The sequence below is a fragment of the Cyprinodon tularosa genome, unplaced genomic scaffold (genome assembly GCF_016077235.1).
Source record: "Cyprinodon tularosa strain WSP-4 unplaced genomic scaffold, ASM1607723v1 ctg1188, whole genome shotgun sequence".
Classification (NCBI taxonomy): domain Eukaryota; kingdom Metazoa; phylum Chordata; class Actinopteri; order Cyprinodontiformes; family Cyprinodontidae; genus Cyprinodon; species Cyprinodon tularosa.
Window position 1 is genome coordinate 151,686 of NW_024037990.1, and position 10,815 is coordinate 162,500.

The following is a 10,815-nucleotide window of genomic DNA, read 5'->3' on the forward strand; positions in this document are numbered from 1 at the left end:
TTATCTGAGGCCATGAGAATATCATTAATTTTCAATTCAATTCAATTCAGTTTATTTATATAGCGCCAAATTCACAACACATGTCATCTCAAGGCACTTTACAGTTAGTGACATTAGTGACTTTCACCAGAGCTGTTTCAGTGCTATGGTGAGCTCTAAAGCCAGACTGAGGCCCCGTCCACACGAAGTCAAACCCTGGCCTAAACGTACAAATTTTTCACCAAACCAGCCTCTCATCCACACGAAGCCGGCGTTTCGGGGGTCTGTAAACGACCTTTTTTTTATTCAGCCTTCAGAGTGGGAAGATTTCGAAACGCCGTTTTCGTGTTTCCATCTTTACGCTCTAACCGCATTTTTTTTTTACATGCATGCGTCATAGCGTCGCCTCTAAACACGCATGCGCGACACAGTATCACAACAACAATGGCGCCGTTGCTGCTAATGCTACTCACCCTGCTGTCGGGCTTACAACAGAATCTTCTTCTTCTGGAATATCTCCAGGAAGAACAGAGCAATATCGACCACATAGTTCAGCACCTGAATTTGACTGAACCATGAAAATGGACCCGCAGGGCAACCATGTATAAATATTAGTGCGCATGCCCAACATTTCGTCGCTTATTTTTGCTTTGGCACCACAGCGCCACTAACAGGCCTGGCATACATTTTGCAGCGTTTTCATGCATTCGTGTGGACGATCACATTTATTTTATGTCTCCGTCTTTACGACAAACGTTCTGGAAAATATTAGCGTTTCGTGTTCGTTTTGACTTCGTGTGGACGGGGCCTGAAACTCTTCAAAAAGTTCATCATGGTGTAAGTGATCGCACACTTGTTTGGCAACTACTTTCTCAAGAATTTTAGATCAGAAAGGAAGATTGGATATAGGTCTATAATTGACCAAGCCATCTGGGTCAAGAGACGGTTTCTTAAGCAGAGGTTTAATTCCAGCAACCTTAAAAGCTTTAGGTACATATCCCTGTAACAGAGATAGATTAATCACATCTAAAATGGAGGAGGAGATCAAAGGGAATACCTCCTTAAATAACCTGGTTGGAACTGGATCTAACATACAAGTTGAAGGCTTAGATGAAGACAATAATTTTGCTAATTCAGAGAGTTCAACTGGATCAAAGCAGTCTAAACCCGGTTCAGATTCCATGACTACTTCAGATGCAGCCCCCCCCTCTAGAGATAAACCAATCGCGGATAGAGGAATGCTTATGATCTTATTTTATTTTTAAATCATTCCTGCTAAGAGCAGGTGGGATGGACGGTTCAACAGAGCTATGGCTCTGGGTGAGTTTGGCAACTGGATTAAAAAGAAATCTAGGGTTATTCTTATTCTCCTCTATTAATGAGGAGAAGTATGCTGCTCTTGCTTTACAAAGGGTCCTCTTATACAGCAGTAAACCATTTTTCCAGACTAGGAAGGACTCTCGCAGGCCTGTGGAGCGATATTTTCTCTCCAGTTTCCTAGCATTTTGCTTCAAAGTACGCAGCTCTGCATTAAACCAAGGAGCCAGCTTTCTATTTTTAACGGTTTTCATTTTCAAAGGAGCTGCGTTGTCTAAGGCAGTACGCAGAGAACTAGCAACCCCATCAACAAAATCATCAACCTGTGAAGGGGAATAAGCTAAGCTTTTGCACTCTGCAGCACTGCTCAGTGACACAGAGGAGAGAGAAGGTGAAGCAGATTCTTTAAAATTTATAACTGCACTATCTGATAAAGATCTACTAAAATTGAACCTTCTTTTGGGGGAGGAGAACTCTGTTAAAGTAATCCTGAAGGTTATTAGAAAGTGGTCAGAGAGGACAGGGTTGTGAGGAAATACTGTGTGAGTCAATGATGTTGTGAGCCCTCATTATATCTCTGAAGGGGTAACCAAGTTCTGTTGAATCTCTTGAAGTTAATTTCTAATGAGAACTATATTCTGTCCAGATGAGAGAGCCTAACCAGTTCCAGCCACAATTTAATCAAAGGAACCTCTCATTTTTTTCCAGAACATCAACACTAGTTTATTCCCTATGATAAAGGCATAAGATAATATTTGTTGTTTTGGTATTTGTTAAATTGAAAAAGCTGAGTAGAGAGTGGGTCCAGCTTAAAATCTGATACAGATCTGATACAGTTTTGACCAAAATGGGTTTAATTTCATACATAAAGAGTAAGAATGGAGAAGTGTGGCTTCTTCAACATGGTTTTCAGTAATTCTGTATTTTTGATCTTTGGTTTATTTTCCATTTTATGTTTATTTAAGCAGTCTTTAGTCACTCTCTGTCGCCCCCTTGTGTCTGTCTCCTAGCTCCCTTCTAGTTTCTTCCATCCACACCTGCTATAATCTAATTACGCCATTCTTTGTTCCATTTCTCCCTCTGCAGTCACTAAGTGCTGCTTCCTAGATGTTGTTAGTTGTCTCTTGGTCTGTGGCTCCCCATGTGAGTTTCACTGATGTTTGATGGTTTTTGGTTCTCAGCAGTTTTGGGTGTTTGCTTCAGTTCTTCTTCATTAAACCAACAACATCTCTGCATTTGGGTCCTCAAGCATCCTCACCCCCCATGTTGACAATTTGTCACATGGTGGGGATGTGTTAGGGAAGAACTTCACCTTGCAGTGATGAAGCCTGTGAAGGGCTTTAAGTTGAATAAGACTGTCTAGAGATGGCAGAAACTTGTGAATCTTTTCTATCGCAGCCTTCCAGAGTTGGTCTCTTATGTCTGTTCTTAATTTCTGTTCCCAGCCTGTTCTGAGGCCCTGCATGGATCTGGAAACTAACACGCTGTGTTTCATTGTCATCCCAGGCTTTCTCTGACCATTAGTTTGCTTTGCAAATACTTCTGATGGCCATCCTTCAACTAAGAAGTCTGAGTTTCTCTCTGCTAACTCAATCTGTGCTAAGAGATAAAAACCAAAATATCCTCCATCTGGTCTCTGCAACCTCTTTCCCAATCAGCCATGGTGCAATGAAGTCCTACTTCTGTCACTGGTCTCCATCAAAGGCCACGTCTCAAAATCTTTCCATCTCATTCCTCTCTAAACTCCTTCAATTGCTAAACCTCTTGTGTTCTGACTTCCTGTCCTTTGTTCTGAGATACTTTCTGACTGCAGTTCATGTCATGGATCTAAAGACTTTTGCTCCTCTGTTGGAGCCAAGCCATGTTTGTCCTCCAGATATCATCTGATAGCAGATTGTGAAGAAATAACAGTATTTCTTCATACAGAGTTCTCCTCCCCCAAAAGAGTTCAGTTTTAGTAGATCATTATCAGATAGTGAAGTTATAAATTTTAAAGAATCTGCTTCACTTTCTCTCTCCTCTGTGTCGCTGAGCAGTGCTGCAGTTGCTAGTTCTCTGCAGATGATATCTAATATTTTTTTATTTTATATACTCTAATAATCCCAGAGGGAAATTACGTCAAAATTTTTACTTCGAACTCACAACCTCAGGATTCATAGCCCTATGCCCTAACCACTAGGCCGCCACTCACCCAAAATGGGTAGTCCCTTATGAAGGACCAACTCTGCCATATTTAAAAATAAATACAGAAATAACAAAAAAGTGAGACATAAATGTATATAACTCTTAATTAGCTTCTTTATTTATTTGCCTTTGTAATATTTACTTTATTTATTTTTCTGTCCTTTATAATCTTCTACTTTATTTTTTAATTACTTATATTTTTAAGTATTTATTTATGTGCATGTTATAATATTTTTACCTGTTTTATTCTTCCTCTGTATTTTTTTACCTTAGTTATTTCTTCGCCGCTGTTTATTTCTCTCTGCCTTTTTACATTTCTCTCTGCCCTTTTTACATTTCTCTATGCCCTTTTTACATTTCTCTCTGCCCTTTTTACATTTCTCTATGCCCTTTTTACATTTCTCTCTGCCCTTTTTACATTTCTCTATGCCCTTTTTACATTTCTCTATGCCCTTTTTACATTTCTCTATGCCCTTTTTACATTTCTCTCTGCCCTTTTTACATTTCTCTCTGCCCTTTTTACATTTCTCTATGCCCTTTTTACATTTCTCTCTGCCCTTTTTACATTTCTCTCTGCCCTTTTTACATTTCTCTCTGCCCTTTTTACATTTCTCTCTGCCCTTTTTACATTTCTCTCTGCCCTTTTTACATTTCTCTCTGCCCTTTTTACATTTCTCTATGCCCTTTTTACATTTCTCTATGCCCTTTTTACATTTCTCTCTGCCCTTTTTACATTTCTCTATGCCCTTTTTACATTTCTCTCTGCCCTTTTTACATTTCTCTATGCCCTTTTTACATTTCTCTCTGCCCTTTTTACATTTCTCTATGCCCTTTTTACATTTCTCTCTGCCCTTTTTACATTTCTCTCTGCCCTTTTTACATTTCTCTCTGCCCTTTTTACATTTCTCTCTGCCCTTTTTACATTTCTCTATGCCCTTTTTACATTTCTCTCTGTCCTTTTTACATTTCTCTCTGCCCTTTTTACATTTCTCTCTGCCCTTTTTACATTTCTCTCTGCCCTTTTTACATTTCTCTCTGCCCTTTTTACATTTCTCTCTGCCCTTTTTACATTTCTCTATGCATTTATGCCTCATTATGCAAATGAGGACGGGGTGTGTCCTAGAGAGTCAACTTCTGCTCATTGGTTGGCTTGGCGGCCCATCTTCTTAACTCACAGAGCTCAGAGTACTAAGTTAAATGTTCTCTTTTCTGTTGCTGTTGTTCAATAAAAGTACGTTTTAAGATCATTTGAGGCGAGAATATTATACTTTTAAGCATCACCATATGGCCCATTCACAGATTTAATGCGTAATTTAAAAGAAAATGTGACGAACTTGAGAGGACCGCGGCAACCAGCAAAGCTCCGAAGCTGACGGCAGCCAGGTCTAACCACAGCCCATCTGCAGCGGCCCTCTCTCGGAATAGCCGTGTGTGAAGAATCGCTGGTGATGATGGCGATTTTTTGTTGCAGCGGCCCTCTCTCGGCATAGCCGTGTGTGAAGCGTGTTGGTTAGCATTTTACTACATCGGACAAATCTACAGGAGGAGAGTCTGATGTCGAGTCTGAAGTCATTAGAACTTGAGTAGGGACTTTGCCAAACTTTGCCAAATACACCAAAAAAAATCGCCATCATAGCCTGGCTATAGACCTGGCTGCCGTCAGCTTTGGAGCTTTGCTGGTTGCCACGATCCTCTCAAGTTCTTCACATTTTCTTTTAAATTATGCATTAAATCTGTGAATGGGCCATATGGTGATGCTTAAAAGTATAAGGTTCTCGCCTCAAATGATCTTAAAACATACTTTATTGAACAACAGCAACAGAAAAGAGAACATTTAACTTAGTACTCTGAGCTCTGTGAGTCAAGAAGATGGACCGCCAAGCCAACCAATGAGCAGAAGTTGACTCTCTTGGACACACCCCCTCCTCATTTGCATAATGAGGCAAAAATGCATAGAGAAATGTAAAAAGGGCAGAGAGAAATGTAAAAAGGGAAGAGAGAAATGTAAAAAGGGCAGAGAGAAATGTAAAAAGGGCAGACAGAAATGTAAAAAGGGCAGACAGAAATGTAAAAAGGGCATAGAGAAATGTAAAAAGGGCATAGAGAAATGTAAAAAGGGCATAGAGAAATGTAAAAAGGGCATAGAGAACTGTAAAAAGGGCAGAGAGAAATGTAAAAAGGGCATAGAGAAATGTAAAAAGGGCAGACAGAAATGTAAAAAGGGCATAGAGAAATGTAAAAAGGGCATAGAGAAATGTAAAAAGGGCAGAGAGAAATGTAAAAAGGGCAGAGAGAAATGTAAAAAGGGCAGAGAGAAATGTAAAAAGGGCAGAGAGAAATGTAAAAGGGGCATAGAGAAATGTAAAAAGGGCAGAGAGAAATGTAAAAAGGGCAGACAGAAATGTAAAAAGGGCATAGAGAAATGTAAAAAGGGCAGAGAGAAATGTAAAAAGGGCAGAGAGAAATGTAAAAAAGGGCAGAGAGAAATGTAAAAAGAGCAGAGAGAAATGTAAAAAGGGCATAGAGAAATGTAAAAAGGGCAGAGAGAAATGTAAAAAGGGCAGAGAGAAATGTAAAAAGGGCATAGAGAAATGTAAAAAGGGCATAGAGAAATGTAAAAAGGGCATAGAGAAATGTAAAAAGGGCATAGAGAAATGTAAAAAGGGCAGATAGAAATGTAAAAAGGGCAGAGAGAAATGTAAAAAGGGCAGAGCGAAATGTAAAAAGGGCAGAGAGAAATGTAAAAAGGGCATAGAGAAATGTAAAAAGGGCAGACAGAAATGTAAAAAGGGCATAGAGAAATGTAAAAAGGGCATAGAGAAATGTAAAAAGGGCAGAAAGAAATTTAAAAAGAGCATAGAGAAATGTAAAAAGGGCAGACAGAAATGTAAAAAGGGCATAGAGAAATGTAAAAAGGGCATAGAGAAATGTAAAAAGGGCATAGAGAAATGTAAATAGGGCAGACAGAAATGTAAAAAGGGCAGAGAGAAATGTAAAAAGGGCAGACAGAAATGTAAAAAGGGCAGACAGAAATGTAAAAAGGGCAGAGAGAAATGTAAAAAGGGCAGAGAGAAATGTAAAAAGGGCATAGAGAAATGTAAAAAGGGCAGAGAGAAATGTAAAAAGGGCATAGAGAAATGTAAAAAGGGCAGAGAGAAATGTAAAAAGGGCATAGAGAAATGTAAAAAGGGCAGACAGAAATGTAAAAAGGGCATAGAGAAATGTAAAAAGGGCAGAGAGAAATGTAAAAAGGGCAGAGAGAAATGTAAAAAGGGCAGAGAGAAATGTAAAAAGGGCAGAGAGAAATGTAAAAAGGGCAGAGAGAAATGTAAAAAGGGCAGACAGAAATGTAAAAAGGGCAGAGAGAAATGTAAAAAGGGCATAGAGAAATGTAAAAAGGGCAGAGAGAAATGTAAAAAGGGCAGAGAGAAATGTAAAAAGGGCAGACAGAAATGTAAAAAGGGCATAGGGAAATGTAAAAAGGGCATAGAGAAATGTAAAAAGGGCAGATAAAAATGTAAAAAGGGCATAGAGAAATGTAAAAAGGACAGACAGAAATGTAAAAAGGGCATAGAGAAATGTAAAAAGGGCATAGAGAAATGTAAAAAGGGCATAGAGAAATGTAAATAGGGCAGACAGAAATGTAAAAAGGGCAGAGAGAAATGTAAAAAGGGCAGAGAGAAATGTAAAAAGGGCAGACAGAAATGTAAAAAGGGCAGAGAGAAATGTAAAAAGGGCAGAGAGAAATGTAAAAAGGGCATAGAGAAATGTAAAAAGGGCAGAGAGAAATGTAAAAAGGGCATAGAGAAATGTAAAAAGGGCATAGAGAAATGTAAAAAGGGCATAGAGAAATGTAAAAAGGGCAGACAGAAATGTAAAAAGGGCATAGAGAAATGTAAAAAGGGCAGAGAGAAATGTAAAAAGGGCATAGAGAAATGTAAAAAGGGCAGAGAGAAATGTAAAAAGGGCATAGAGAAATGTAAAAAGGGCATAGAGAAATGTAAAAAGGGCAGATAGAAATGTAAAAAGGGCATAGAGAAATGTAAAAAGGGAAGACAGAAATGTAAAAAGGGCATAGAGAAATGTAAAAAGGGCATAGAGAAATGTAAAAAGGGCATAGAGAAATGTAAATAGGGCAGACAGAAATGTAAAAAGGGCAGAGAGAAATGTAAAAAGGGCAGAGAGAAATGTAAAAAGGGCAGAGAGAAATGTAAAAAGGGCAGACAGAAATGTAAAAAGGGCAGAGAGAAATGTAAAAAGGGCAGAGAGAAATGTAAAAAGGGCATAGAGAAATGAAAAAAGGGCAGAGAGAAATGTAAAAAGGGCATAGAGAAATGTAAAAAGGGCAGAGAGAAATGTGAAAAGGACAGACAGAAATGTAAAAAGGGCAGAGAGAAATGTAAAAAGGGCATAGAGAAATGTAAAAAGGGCAGACAGAAATGTAAAAAGGGCAGAGAGAAATGTAAAAAGGGCAGAGAGAAATGTAAAAAGGGCAGACAGAAATGTAAAAAGGGCAGAGAGAAATGTAAAAAGGCCAGACAGAAATGTAAAAAGGGCAGAGAGAAATGTAAAAAGGGCATAGAGAAATGTAAAAAGGGCAGAGAGAAATGTAAAAAGGGCATAGAGAAATGTAAAAAGGGCAGAGAGAAATGTAAAAAGGGCAGACAGAAATGTAAAAAGGGCAGACAGAAATGTAAAAAGGGCAGAGAGAAATAACTAAGGTAAAAAAATACAAAGGAAGAATAAAACGGGTAAAAATATTATAACATGCACATAAATAAATACTTAAAAATATAAGTAATTAAAAAATAAAGTTGAAGATTATAAAGGACAGAAAAATAAATAAGGTAAATATTACAAAGGCAAATAAATAAAGAAGCTAATTAAGAGTTATATACATTTATGTCTCACTTTTTTGTTGGAAATTAATTGTATGCTTATACATTTATTGAGCATTTATTTATTTCTGTATTTATTTTTAGATATGGCAGAGTTAGTCCTTCATAGTCCCTGAGATAAAAGATCATCATACTATTTGGTTAGAAGTAAAAATTTTGAAGTAATTTCCCTCTGGGATTACTAGAGTATATAAAATAAAAAAAATATTAGATATCATCTGCAGAGAACTAGCAACTGCAGCACTGCTCAGCGACACAGAGGAGAGAGAAAGTAAAGCAGATTCTTTAAAATTTATAACTGCACTATCTGATAAAGATCTGCTAAAACTGAACTGTCTTAAGGGGGGGGGGGGGGGCTGTATGAAGGAATACTGTTATTTCTTCACATTCTATGCTGTATGTCAGCACAAGATCCAAAGTATGAAGATGAGAATGCGTGGGACTATTCACATTTTGAACAAAGCCAATAGTGTCTAAGATAGCATTAAAGGCTGCTCTTAAGCTATCGCCTTCAATGTCAGCATGGATGTTAAAATCTCCCACTATGATGACCCTGTCAGTATTTAATACCAAATCAGAAAGGAACTCTGAAAACTCATCTAAAAATTCAGAGTAAGGACCTGGTGGACGATACAAAGTTACAAAAAGAAGAGGTTTTCTTGCACTCTAAATTAATTAAACTTTTACTTTAATCCAAACTGTTAAATATAAACTTTGGTTCTGAAACATTAAATATGGGTTCCCACCTGTGACCATTGCATAACTGATGCTGTTTTCTGTTTATTTTACACAGAATCTCAGCTTAGTTGAGTTTCTTTAGTTTAATTATTGTTTAAATTGTAACCTTTAATAAACTCATATATGTTACGAAGTTGTTGTAAATATACAGAGTTAACATAAGACCCCTCCCCTTCCTGTTTCTGAAATAATTTCATATTTACAGAAAGACAAAACGATTTAACAGTTTTTAATTGAGATACAGTTTATGTACAACAGCAATGTTAACAGTTATAAATGTGTATTTTACATGTAAAGTATATCCAGGCTGTTACAACAATGTTACATCATTTCAGACAATCCATGACCAACACGTTATTTGTTTTCCAAACCTCTGGGTAGAGATTGTTATCTGCTAGCAGTTAGCATAAACATCATATGGACCAATGGGACGATGAGGATAAACATCATATGGACCAATGGGACGATGAGGAGGAACGATGGAGCCGTTAACACCTGATCATAGGAACACAGCAAAGCACAACATGACTTCACATCCCAGGTGTTGCACCTTTCAACGTCTCACTAGTGTAGACTGACCGAGGTCAGGAGGAAGACCACACAGCCGCCATGTTTCTCTGCACACGCCTAGCAGAGGGTCCACCTTTACACACTTTATAAATAAATATACAACGATAAAACCGATGAAAATAAAACAGCTGTAAAAGACAGATAATCCAACAATATGGAGTAAAAGGTCCTTATTGAGGTAAAACAAATGTTTTACATGTTGAACAGAAAACAAGAAAAGGATCAATTAAAAATAATAGATCTATATATCATAAATTTTATTTGCAATCAGCTCAAAGCAAACCATCAGGAAATGAGATGATTTTTGGCTAATTGAACATCACCTCTTTCTGCTCCAAACCATGAGAAGAACAAAGAATTCAAATCAGATCCTGGCTTAAACTATTTTAAACGGCATCATTTACTGGTTTATTGCAGAGCTGCGGTTGTGCTGTTATCATTGGTTTCCAGAGGAGTTTAATCTGTGATCCACCAGCTGATCCAGTTCACTGAGAGATTCATGAAACCAGAGCTGCTGTTGGTTTAAACACTGCAGCTCCTCCCAGACACCAATAAAGGAGCACAGCCAATAATCTGGGCGCCGTGGTTGATCTACAAAGATTATTATGATGAAAGGACAGCAGCCACCAGACTGGTTCAATCCTCCCTGTTTCACTTAGCAAACCTAACCCTGGCAGTTTGACAGCAGCTGGTGAGGAAAGATGAGGTTCTAAGCCATGCAGGTGGAGCCAATCCTTATAACTATCAGAAATATAAAACTACATTAAAAATCATCATGCAAGTAACATTCAACCATCTCAAGTGATAAAAAAATGATAAACAGTAAAAGAGCCTAAATCTTCCAGCTGATTGGGCGACACCTTGTTCCCGCCTACCAATGATTAGCTTTAGTGTAGTAATAAGAGACTAGATGGACTAAGTACCGCTGTGGTAGCATCAGCTAGCTGCTCCGTCTTCACCAGACGTTTTCCACAATGGAGGTCAGACAAACAAAACAAGCCGGTAAGGAACCAAACAGGAAATACGCATAGAGTGGAGCGGATGGAGATCTGACCAATCAGAGGCCTCCTGTCTGCAGTCACCTGCAGTCTGCGCTAACTGCCACATGCAGAGCAGCTGTTTTCTGAGC